The following is a 12,088-nucleotide window of genomic DNA, read 5'->3' as shown; positions in this document are numbered from 1 at the left end:
ATGTCCATGGAGTCGGTGACGCCATCCAGCCATCTCGTCCTCTGTCGTCCCTTCTCCTCTTGGACATGACTTTTGGCCCCCGCTGAGCCCACCAAAGATGGATTAAGTGTTGGCTCTTCAGCGAGAGGCCAGATTCTCTCCGCCCCTCAGGTGAGCTCCTGGTCAGGACCGCCCGGGACCCTGTTTCTTCCTGGAGTGAGAGGGGCGGTCAGGACCCTGGAGCTGCGCGCTGTGCCACAGCTCGTTGTTGTCTCTTGTTTGTGGGGCGGAGGCCGCGTCGCAGACGGCGCTCTGCCTGTGTCTGGTGTGTCGCACCAGCTCCTCGTGTGCGTGCACGTGTTTGCAGATCTTGCTGGAGCCCCGGCAGCTGCTGTCACAGATGAGAATCCGTCCTGAGAGCTGGCACCCGATCTGGCCATTCCAGCCCCCCCAAAGAAAAGCTGCAGCCCACAGTACTGGGGTCTTTAGTCACAAACATCTCTTTTGATTAACTTAGACAGGCTGATTCCAAGCTTCTTGCTCTTCCGCACTTTCGTCTGCCGCCCTTGGGTCTTGCATGCCATCCTTGCAGGACCCGAGGTTAGCCCGTGACTGGGCCTGGGAACATCTCCATCACTTGCCCTCTCTGCTCCACGTTCATCTTCAGGGCCAGCTGTGGCCTCTCGGCCTCCATGGAGTCTATCCCCCCGTATCCGCACCGTGACCTGTGGACCCCAGAGCTCGCCGCATCCCACCCTCAGCGTTGAGCCGATGGCCTCTGTGTCACTGCTCACAGCAGCTTTGCCTTCAGGGGTGGTGGTTTGCCTTGCGTCACTGGGGAGCTATTTGTATCCTCAACACGTTTGCTAATTTCCAGAAGAGCCTTCAGGGTGTGAGACTTATTCATCTCTGTTTAAGTCCAGCAGCTCCTGCTCAGAAGATGCTCAATAAATATTTGTCAATTGATAGATGTTTCTTATTAATTAGCCAGTTCGACTGGTGGCGTGCTGTGAGATGCACTCTGGTGGACGCTGCTTAAAAAGTATCCCAAGAAGGCAAAGAGAGCAAAGAGCAACAGCGGAAATCTCCACGTCAGGTCAGAGTCTGGGTACTTCCTCCGCCTACAGAGGACCCTGGGGGCCTCGATCTTGCTTCGCTGTGATTGCAGAGGGGCTGCGGGGTGGTGCGTCTCCTCCTGTTCCCACGCATGGCTTCAGAGTGCAGCCCGAGTCAGGCCCGGTCTCTGCGGCCCGCAGGACTGAGCTGGGGCAGGATCTCCGTCTGTGAAAGAGATGAACGCCTGGGTGGCAGGGCTCACTGGGCAGGTGACTGGTGCCTGGCAGTGCCTGGCCCGGCGTGGGCGATGAGCTGAACAAGAGTGGTTTCGCGTAGACTGGTGGACATGGCCACTCGATTCTCGTTGCGGGGAGCTGGGCGTCAAGCAGTGCCACCTTATTTCACCAGGGTGGGTCTACACCGGGCGGCTCCTTCCGTCTGATGAAAAGGACACTGGGCCCAGCTGAGCATTTAGAGCGTGTTCTTACCTTGGCGGCTCCTTTTCCTCACCCTGCAGGTGTCCCTCAGTCTCAACACCACCTGGGCCCCCGGCTGCGTCCATGAAGGGTGTCTGGGAGGGGCCCAAAGGGGCCTCAGAGGGCCGTCCCAGGCGAGGATGTGTGAGCCCCACAGCGATGCTCTGAGGTCGGGGCGGACGCTAGACAGGACACCGGAGTGACTCGCGCAGCCTCTGGCTTGGCCCCGGCTCTTCCGCTCAGGCGTGGAGTGAGCTTGCGCCCGGTGGCCCCGGATGCCACCTTTTCCACCGTGAGGCTTGAGTGCCTGGGGCACCCTGAGCTCTGAACGGCTTCCTTTTCTATGTAGGGAGCTTTCCCTCGTTTTCTGCGCTGACTCCCGCCCGTGGGATCTGGGATGTCCCTACCAGCATCTTATCCACAGGGAAGGGAGACTCCCGACTGGCGTGTCCCCTTGAGCGCACCACGCTTGTTTCCATGGAGGGGAAGGCAGGGACAGCCTGGGGGAGGTGGGCCGGGGGCGGGGCGTGGTGCGGAGAGGGTGGGATGCCAAGAGAAACCTGAAGGCTCCTCCGGGCCTTTTCAGCATGAGGACGGCTCACCCCAGAGTACACAAACCGACAGCTCTCCCTGTTTGAGCAGCGCCCAGACAAAGCCTGCCCTCTGGAGCCCTCCCTCGGGCCGGCCCCGTCCGCCATGGTAACCGCTGACTCCCCGGCCCTGGGAGCCGGCCAAGTATGTGCCCGACTGCCCTGGATTCCCTCCCTTCCTCCCTGTCAGCAGACGGCACTGGGTGTTGTGTACGTGTCTTCTTTCTTGCCCTGATGTATTTATGCCCTAATTTTCTCGTGCTTTGTTTGGGGGAGGATGGATGGGGTGGGAGGCTGTGGAGTGGCCAGGGGAATCTTTGGTATCAGATTGGCCAAGAATGTGTGTCCCTTGGGTTCTTGAAAGGCCACCGCCAAGAAGCTGGGCAAGCCGGTGTTCTGCAGGACGCAGCTCTCGATGCGCTCGGACGTTGCACTTCACGCCAGTGTGATCACGCGGCATCTTGATTCCGCTATTAGGGAAGAAGTAGGTAAAAAGGCCACGGACACCTTAGGCAACAGTTGTTCAAAGGAGGCAGTAAAACTTGTCATTAGGCAAATCCAATAAGGCGTGGCGGCAGCTTTCAGCCATCCAGCCACATATCACCTCTGTGATTCGCTCTGCGTTTCAATGAGGTCTGTCTTTTTATAATTTCCTGTTAAAATAAAAGCCACGGCAGAAGCACGATTCATTTTTAAACCTCTAACTGAGTGTTCGGACAGGCACAGCGCGGTTTCTTCCGGGTGAGGAGGATGGGCTCTTTCAAGGACAAGCCTGGGATTCTGTTAGCTCCAAGTTCACAGACCTGCGTCCAGAAGAATCCTTGAGTCTTAACGGTCTCTCTTCCCACTGAATGTCAGGTAGCTCCACCCCTTTAACAATTACACAGTTTCGCCCAAATCTGCTATAACAGGACAACTAATCTCTTGGTCACCTTTCTCTGCAGAAATGATCAATTCTAATCAGTGATTGCTTTTGGGCAATAGTTCAATTCTGCTGTCATCGTTTGGCTCATAGCATCACAGCATCATCTGAGTAGCTCTGAGGGCAAGAACGCATTTCACGACGACGGTGTTCAAGGCCAGACAGCATTTACTCCTGTGCGTAACTATTAGGTTGCTATGCGGTGCATGGGTCCACATTTTATTCTCCGCTTCCACTGGGCAGAGACGTGCATAGGAGTCTGTGTCTTCAGAATGTCAAACATCTGAGTCTCTGGGAGAGGTCATCTTTTCTTAGTTTTTGGAGAAAGATTTGGTGCCAGGTGAGCACAACCTGGGATTATTGAAGTGGATTTTCTGGGGAAGCTTTTATAAGATCTTAGATTCAGCATAGGAGGAGGGAATGGCGGTAAGTCAGAGGTGAACCAAGAATCCTATGCAAACAGTTTTCAAACCCCGACCCATATCCCTGTGGCTGAGTCATGCTGGAAGGGTGGAAGCCAGTGCTGGCAGGTTTGGCTGTGAGCAGCAACTTGAGGACCTCGGTCCCTGCCTCTGTGACCCACCCCCAGAACTTTTGTTTCCACATCCTCCCAGAGCTGGGCCCCCTCCCTTCCCTGGTCTACGTAAGTCTTACTAATAAGTTTGGGCTGTTAGATCACTCAATTATGGGATTTTCTGTGGTCTAACTTGGGCTTCCCTGATAGCTCAGTTGGTAAAGTATCTGCCTGCAATGCAGGAGACCCCGGTTTGATTCCTAGATCAGGAAGATCCCCTGGAGAGGGGATAGGCTACCAACTTCAGTATTTTTGGGCTTCCCTGTGGTTCAGCTGGTAAAGAATCTGGCTGCAATGTGGGAGACCTGGGTTGGGAAGATTCCCCTGGAGAAGGGAAAGCCTATCCACTCAAGTATTCTGGCCTGGAGAATTCCATGGCCTGTATAGTCCATGAGGTCGCAAAGAGTTGGACACGACCCAGTCACTTTCACAACTCGGCTTTATGATTTCCCCAGCTGGAGGTTTAAATATCTAGTATGTCTTGCTTACTCAATAATATAGTCCTTGAGAAGTTGAGCATATCTGTTCCTGACTGTCCTCTTAGGTTGTTGGTGGGCGTGGGGCTTGTAGATGACTGATGCCTTCAGAGCAGAGTGAGCTTAAACCAGCTGTAACTGCCACCTACTCCTCAGGGACTTTAAAAATTGTGACCATTTTCTCGAGTCTTTTCTCTCTCTCTAGTATAGGTTTTGTAGGAGAGAAACACAGAATTTGCTCCTGGTGCAAAGTTTTCTAAGATATATGTTATAAAGAAATAAAAATCCTATTAAAATATTTATAAATCTAAACAACCCCAGAAGCCACACACACAATTAAGCCTTTCAACCTTCTATTCTGAAAGCCAGATAAATCATCATTCAGAGAGTGAAGATGAAAAATCAAAACACACACAGAGTGCTCAGACGGCTGCTGTAAAAGAAGGCTCAGAATGTGGTCTAGAAAATTATCCTCGTTTCTGATCCACGCATGGTCCACAGACATCCCAGGAAATCTTTGAGTTTCTGACTCATCAAAAAAAAGAAAAAGCTTGTGTGATGTCATTTCTGGAGAGCATCACTGAAGTTTAAGGACTCTAGTAGGAAAATGGGAAATCTGATTCAACCCCTGACTTTATAGATAGGGAAACTGAGGTTTATCGAACTCAAGTGCCTTGCTCCTGTCAAAGGGTGGAGAGTTTACAAAGCAAGGGCTAGAGGGGGCCCTTCCCACCCTTAGATCAGGCTCTGCTTTCATGCTGGTCTCGTCCTAGAGATTCAGAGTCCAGCCTGAGAACCAGCCCTGGAGCCCAAGAACCACACATCTTATTCTTCAGGTGCAGGAGACACTGGAAAAAGCTTGTTCACCGGTTCATCTCTTACCGTGTATCCACGCTTCTGCTTAGTCATTCATTTCACTGACATGCACTTGACTCCTAGGAGGTGCTAACACGTGCTCGGAAGTCCTTCAGTACAAACTCGGGAACCATCTGCTGACCTCACCACGTTCAGTCCAGGGAAGAGATGTGATCGCGGAAACTGCTAAGGCAATAGGCTCCTCCCAGAGTCTAGGACAAGGGCTGCTACCCCCGGAAATGAAGCCCTGGGGTTTCACACCTGCTTCTGCCCCTGGAGTTGGCATTAATATCTCAGCCAGGGGCCGCCTGGTGGTGTCAGTTTGGAGACCACATCCGTCCATCTATGGCTGGACTGGGGGGTCTCCCTTTTCCCTGGGGGCAGTGGGGAGGGGGGAGATTCGGTTCCTGACACCAAATCTTGGCTAGAGTTTCTTTACTTCTTCTCCAGATTGAGGGGTAGGGCTTCCGCAGCTGCCTCCCAGCTTCTTCCCTGCAGGAGACGCCCTCCCAAGTGGCTCTCCTGTCAAGGGGGCCACTAAACCCAGCTCCCAGGGTCCACAGCGGGTCTGACAGCCCCTCTAGGGCTGTGGCAACGTCGGTTTCCAAGAGCAAGGATCTTGGCGTTTGCTCTGTAGCTGCTGGAAAATTCCTCTTTCCAGGTATGTTTCGGGACCTTGGAACCGGGATGTTGCTCAGCACGTGCGCGCTGCGCTTGTCGCAGATCCTGAGGCCCCAGCCTGGCTCAGTCCGAGGTGTTGGCACGACCCTGCCCACGTCCTCGCCTGGCAGCTCTGCGAGCGGCGGCGGCTCCGAGCAGCCCCCCTGCTCTCCTGGCTCGCCGCCCGCCCCTCCCCCGCGCCGGGCGCCGGCTGTGTGCAGGTGCGGGCTGTCTGGATCCGCAGCCTGCGCGGGCCGCTCGCGGTGGGTGGGGGGCGGGGAGCCCTCTGATTGACAGCCCCACCCGGTGGGCGTGAGGCGGAGGATGGCCCTCAGCTGGAGGGGCCTCGGTGATGAGGGTGGCGACGGCGCCTCCTCCGTTTGGTCTTCTCTGTCGAGGCTGTCTGGACTCACCTGGTGACCTCCGGCTGGTCGAGCGCGTGGCGGGTGCCTGGAAAGTGCTCACCTAGGCTGCCGGATGTCACGTCTCCTTCAGGATGCGAAGGGGTCCAGCCCGGGTCCCCGTCCGTCTGCTGCCTTCCTTTGAGGCAGTGGCCCCGGCAGGGCCGGAGCAGGGCGGAGAGGTGCGAGAGGGGGCCGTCCACGGGCCTCCGCCTTCCCCGCCCCCCGACGACCGCCGAAGGGCATCGGCAGGTGGCTGCAGTCGGGGAGCCCCGGTGCCGGTCCGCGGTAGCCTCTGGCCTCCCTTCTGGGCCCTCATCACCGGGAAGGACCGATGACAGCGCGACGGGGAGAAACGCCCCCCAGGAGAGGGCCCGGCTCAGCCTGGCCCGTCCCGCCCCTCCGGCCGGGCGTGCGGAGGGGAGGGGAGGGCACCGCCGGCGGGAGGGAGGGGGGTCGACCGGCTGCGGATGAGGGTCCCACCCAGTCCTCCGTGCGGGGCCAGGGTCGCTGTCCATGGTTCTGTCGTTCAGCGTTCTCCGCAGGCTCCCCCTGTGCCGCTGTGAATGCGCTTCTAGAGCAGGTTGGGCGGTGGGGGGAACTGAGGGGGCCCGTGTTCATCACGTAAGGCCGGGGATTCCACGAGTGAGACGGAGCTCTGCAGTGAGGCCGAGGGGAGGGCCTGAGAAAGCAGGGGGCTCCAGAGAGCGGGCTTCTGAGCTGCATGACCCCGGGGCGGGGGCTCCGCTACTCCGGGACCCTGTTGGGGGGCCTCCTGTGGGCTCACGTGCACAGGAAACAGGGTCAGGGGCTCCCCGGGAGCCAGGAGCCGCGGGGAGGACGCCGTTTAAACAGGGCTGGATTGAACGTCTTCTTTTTCAAGTGCCTTTTGGGTTCCAGGCAGGAAGGGGCGGGGGAGGAAAGGAGGCTTGGCCCAGGCCCCCAGGCATTCCCTGGAAACTGCGCTGAGCCCCTTTGGCTGCCGGCTTTGCCCTGAGTCTCGGCGAAAGCGGCACCCAGGTAGCAATGCCCTGTGTGCAGAGGCGAGGGCATCCCCTGCTCCAGAGGACACGGGCCCCCAGCTTCTCAGAGCTCCTCCTGCGTCTGATGGAACCTTCCCAGCAACCTATGGGGGAGGCACTGACAGTCCCGGGGTCTTCCCTGGGGGCTCAGATGGTAAAGAATCCGCCTGCAATGCAGGAGACCTGGTTTCCATCCCTGAGTCGGGAAGACCCCCTGGAGAAGGGATTGGCAACCCACTTCTGTGTTCTTGCCTGGAGAATCCCATGGACAGAGGAGCCTGGCAGGCAGCATCCGCGGGGTTGCAGAGAGCTGGACGTGAACACACACACACACTAACAGTCCCATTTTACAGAGGAGCAAACTCAGCCCTCAAAGACGGCACACCGGGTTGGCAGGTGTTTGTCTGTGGCGGGGGTGTCCTTCCAGGCATGGAGGAGGGTGTTGCTCTGCACGCTGGCGTGGTCCCTGGCCTTGCAACCCCTGAGCCTCCAAGAGACCTCACAGGGCCCCACCCCGCAGCCTGAAACCTCACAGACGCCCACTGTCAGGAATACAGGACGGCTGTCAAAGCTCTCTTCACTCTTCCTCCCAGGAATTAGAAGGCCTCCAGGCCCCTCCCTGTAGCTCTCGTAACCCATGGCCACGGACACCAGGAGACAACCCAGCAAGGCCTTTCACAAATGCACTAACTGTAGGGAGGACCCTTCAAACACACACCTAGACGGAACCCATCTTACACGGCTGCTGCTAAGTCGCTTCAGTCGTGTCCGACTCTGTGCGACCCCATAGACGGCAGCCCACCAGGCTCCCCTGTCTCGGGGATTCTCCAGGCAAGAACACTAAAAAGGACTCTGGATGCCCAGACAGATGTACTAGGTCCACACCCATCCCTTCCAGACCCTCATCTGCAGTCTTCATGCTCTTAAAAAATTTCTAACTTGGTTTTCTGGTTGTGAGCATCTGGCATTTTTAGAAATAAAACATCCAAGACAGAAGAGAGCTCCCTACAGGTCGGCATCACTAGAGCCCAGATAGCAGTGAAATGGGGGAAGAGACAGGAAAATGGACTGCCCTGGGCCAGGCTCAGGGGCTCCGGGAGCCAGTGGCCGGGTGCCTGGGGGAGCTGGCAGCCGGAAGCACTGGGCAGGGTTCAACTTCTGCAGAAAGCAGTAACTCAAGCTCATGGAACAGGTGGACTTTGTTCAGTTTGAAGGTTAATAAAGTGGAGAGATGCTGCAACACTTCTCCAGAGACATTCTGGTCCAACGTGAAGGGCAGGCTAACTGGGATGACAGTTAGCCCTGGATTCCTGGAAGGCTGCCCCCCCGGGAGGGTGGGCACTTGCGTCTCAGCTGAGTGGTGAGCCCCCACCCTTGGGAACTTTGCCGCCCTCAGGGGCCAGTGGGGACAGGTGGGGGATTGACCTCCACTCTGGAGACAGTGGCACCCTGAGCCAAGCAGGAGCTTTGCTCTTGGGGGTTGGGACAGTGTGTTTGTTCCCTAGGACTGATGGTGGTGGGGGGGGGGGGGGGCTGTCCTCAAGCCCATGGCAGGAGCTGACTGGAGATTTTCTTAGTCCAGGAGGCTGTTTTCAAAACTGCTTTGTTAAGCTTCCCTGGTGGCTCAAATGGTAAAGAATCTGCCTGCGGTGCAGGAGACCCGGGTTCAATCCCTGGGTTGGGAAGATCCCCTGGGGAAGGAAATGGCAACCTGCTCCAGTATCTCTGCCTGGAGAATTCCATGGACAGAGGAGCCTGGAGGGCTACAGGCCATGGGGTCACAAAGAGTCGGACACTACTGAGTGACTAACTTTGACTTTGTAGAGATGGAATTCACAGACCCTACAATTCATCCGTTTAAAGTGCAATCCAGTGGTTCCTAGAATAATCACAGATGTGTGTAGCCATCGCCACCAGTTTAGAACATTTTCAAGACCTTCAGAGGCAGCCTTTAGCTACAGCTCTCCTGCCTCTTCATTGCCCGTCCCCTCAGCCCGGCCCAAGGCCGACCTGCTCTGCTCTATCGCGGTCCCGGAGCTGGACGTTCAGGGCGACAGGGCACGTGGCCTTCCGTGACTGGCTTTTTCGCACAGTGTGACATTTCCAAGGTTTATCCGTGTTGTAGCCTGTGTCCGTGCGTCATGCCTTTTATTAATAGTGGAAGTATATGTCCTTGTATGAAAAGGGCATGTTTGTTTATCCCTTCTTTCCTCTCCCCCTGCCCCAGATATGCAGAATCATGTTGTCCGCTGCAGCCACTGCGTTGTAGATGGTGTCCCCAGGGCTCATTTATTCTGGCCGCAACTTTGCACCTTCTGCGCACCCCCTCCCCCTGCCCCGTCCCTGCCTCTGGTCACCACCAGCCTGCTCTCTGCCTTCATGAGTTTGAAGTGTGTGTGTGTGTGTTTAGAGAAGGCTTATCAGAGGTCATACAGGGTTGGTCTTTCTCTATCTGGCTTATTTACCTTAGCAAGATGCCCTCCAGCGCCATCTGAGCTGTTGCAAATGGCAGGATTTCCTTCCTTTTATGGCTGAATAGCCCATGACTGCTAAGTGTAACATGAGACTATCGTGCGTGGGTGTATGCCACTTCTCTTTATCCACTGCTCTGCCGGTGGACACTTGGGTCCTTTCCGTGTCTCTGCTACTACAAATAATGCTTCAACAAACACGGGGATTCAGATATCTTTTTACGATGCTGATTTTTCCTGAGATAAATACCCAGAAATAGAATTGCTTGACCAGATGGCAGGTCTTTTTTTTTTTGAGGAACCTCCATTCTGTTTTCTACGGAGGCTGTACCAACTTCCATTCCCCCCAACAGGGTACCAGGGCTCCCTTTCCTCCACATCCTCTCCAGCGCTTGTGGTCTCTTGTCTTTGTGATGACAACCATCCTGACAGGCATGAGCTCATATCTCACCGTGGTTTCGATTTGCGTTTCCCTGGTGATCAGCGACGCTGAGCATCTTCTCATGTGCTTGTTGACCACCTGGGTGTCTTCTTTGGAAAAATGTCTATTCAGGTCCTCTGTCCATTTTTTAATCATATTATTATTTGATATTGAGTTGTACGTGTTCTTTAAATATTTTGGATATCAACTCCTCAGATAATGATTTGCGAATTTTTTTCTTATTCATTGGTTTGCTTTTTCGTTTCGTTGTTGGTTTCCTTTGCTGCACAGATTTTTACTTTGATGTAATCCCACTTGTTTATTTTTGCTTCTGTTGCCTTTGATTTTGGGGTCAAATCCAGAAAGTCATTGCCAAGAACCACGTCAGGGAGCTTGCCCTCATGTTTACTTCTAGGAGTTTTATGGGTTTGGATCTTATAGTCAAGTCTTTAACCCATTTTGAGTTGATTTTTGTGAGTGGAGTAAGATAGTGGTTTCTTTCTCTCACATGTGGCTGGCCAGGTTTTCCGAATCCACTTATTGAAGAGGCTATCCTTTGACCATTGAATATTCTTCATGCCCTTGTCGAATATTCCTTGACTGTGCGTGCAGGGATTTATTTCTAGGCTGTATATTATGTTCTGTTCGTCTATGTGTCTATTTTTATGCCAGTATCATACTGTTTTGATAACCACAGCTTCGCAGTACAGTTTGAAATCAGGAAATGTGATGCCTCTTTGCTCATTTTCAGTGTTGTTTTAGCTATTTGGGATCTTCTGTGGTTTCCTACAAATTTTAGAATTGTTTTTTCTACTTTTGTGAAAAATGCCGTTAGAATTTTGATAGGGGCTGCATTGCATCTATGGATGGCTTTGGGCGGTGTAGACAGTTTAATAGTATTAGTTCCTCCAATCCATGAACACAGGAGACTGTTCCATTGACTTGTGCCATCTTCAGTTTCTTTCATCAATCTCATGCAGATTTCAATGTACAGGCCTTTCACTCCTTGGTTAAATTTCTTCCTAGATATTTTATTCTTTTTATGAAACTGTAAATAGGATTATTTTCTTAATTTCTCTTTCTGATAGTACATTGTTCAGTTCAGTTCAGTTACTTAGTCGTGTTCAACTCTTTGCGATCCCATGGACTGCAGCACTCCAGGCCTCCCTGTCCATCACCAGCTCCCAGAACCCGCTCAAACTCATGTCCATTGAATTGGTGATGCCATCCAACCATCTCATCCTCTGTCATCCCCTTCTCCTCTTGCCTTCAGTCTTTCCCAGCATCAGGGTCTTTTCCAATGAGTCAGTTCTTTGCATCAGGTGGACAAAGTGTTGGAGCTTCAGCTTCAGCATCAGTCCTCCCAATGAATATTCAGGACTGATCTCCTTCAGGATGGACTGGTTGGATCTCCTTGCAGTCCAAGGGACTCTCAAGAGTCTTTTCCAACACCACAGTTCAAAAGCATCAGTTCTTCAGTGCTCAGCCTTCTTCACAGTCCAACTCTCACATCCATACATGACCACTGGAAAAACCATAGCCTTGACTAGATGGACCTTTGTTGGCAAAGTAATGTCTCTGCTTTTTAATATGCTATCTAGGTTGGTAATAACTTTATTTCCATGGAGCAAGCGCCTTTTAATTTCATGGCTGCAGTCACCATCTGCAGTGATTTTGGAGCCCAAGAAAATAAAGTCTCTCACTGTTTCCCCATCTATTTCCCATGAACTGATGGGACCGGATGCCATGATATTAGTTTTCTGAATGTTGAGCTTTAAGCCAACTTTTTCACTCTCCTCTTTCCCTTTCATCAAGAGGCTCTTTAGGTCCTCTTCACTTTCTGCCTTAAAGATGGTGTCATCTGTGTATCTGAGGTTATTGATATTTCTCCCTGCAGTCTTGAATCCAGCTTGTGCTTCATTCAGCCTGGCATTTTGCATCATGTACTTTGCATATAAGTTAAATAAGCAGGGTGACAATACACAGCCTTGACGTACTCCTTTCCCAATTTGGAACCAGTCCATTGTTCCATGTGTGGTTCTAACTGTTGCTTCTTGACCTGCATACAGATTTCTCAGGAAGCAGGTCAGGTGGTCTGGTATTCCCATCTCTTGAAGAATTTCCCACAGTTTCGTTGTGATCCACACAGTCAAGGGCTTTAGCATAGTCGATTAAGCAGAAATAG

This window comes from Capra hircus, chromosome 4, assembly GCF_001704415.2.
Source record: "Capra hircus breed San Clemente chromosome 4, ASM170441v1, whole genome shotgun sequence".
In the NCBI taxonomy this organism is placed as follows: Eukaryota; Metazoa; Chordata; class Mammalia; order Artiodactyla; family Bovidae; genus Capra; species Capra hircus.
This window is presented reverse-complemented; position numbering follows the sequence as displayed.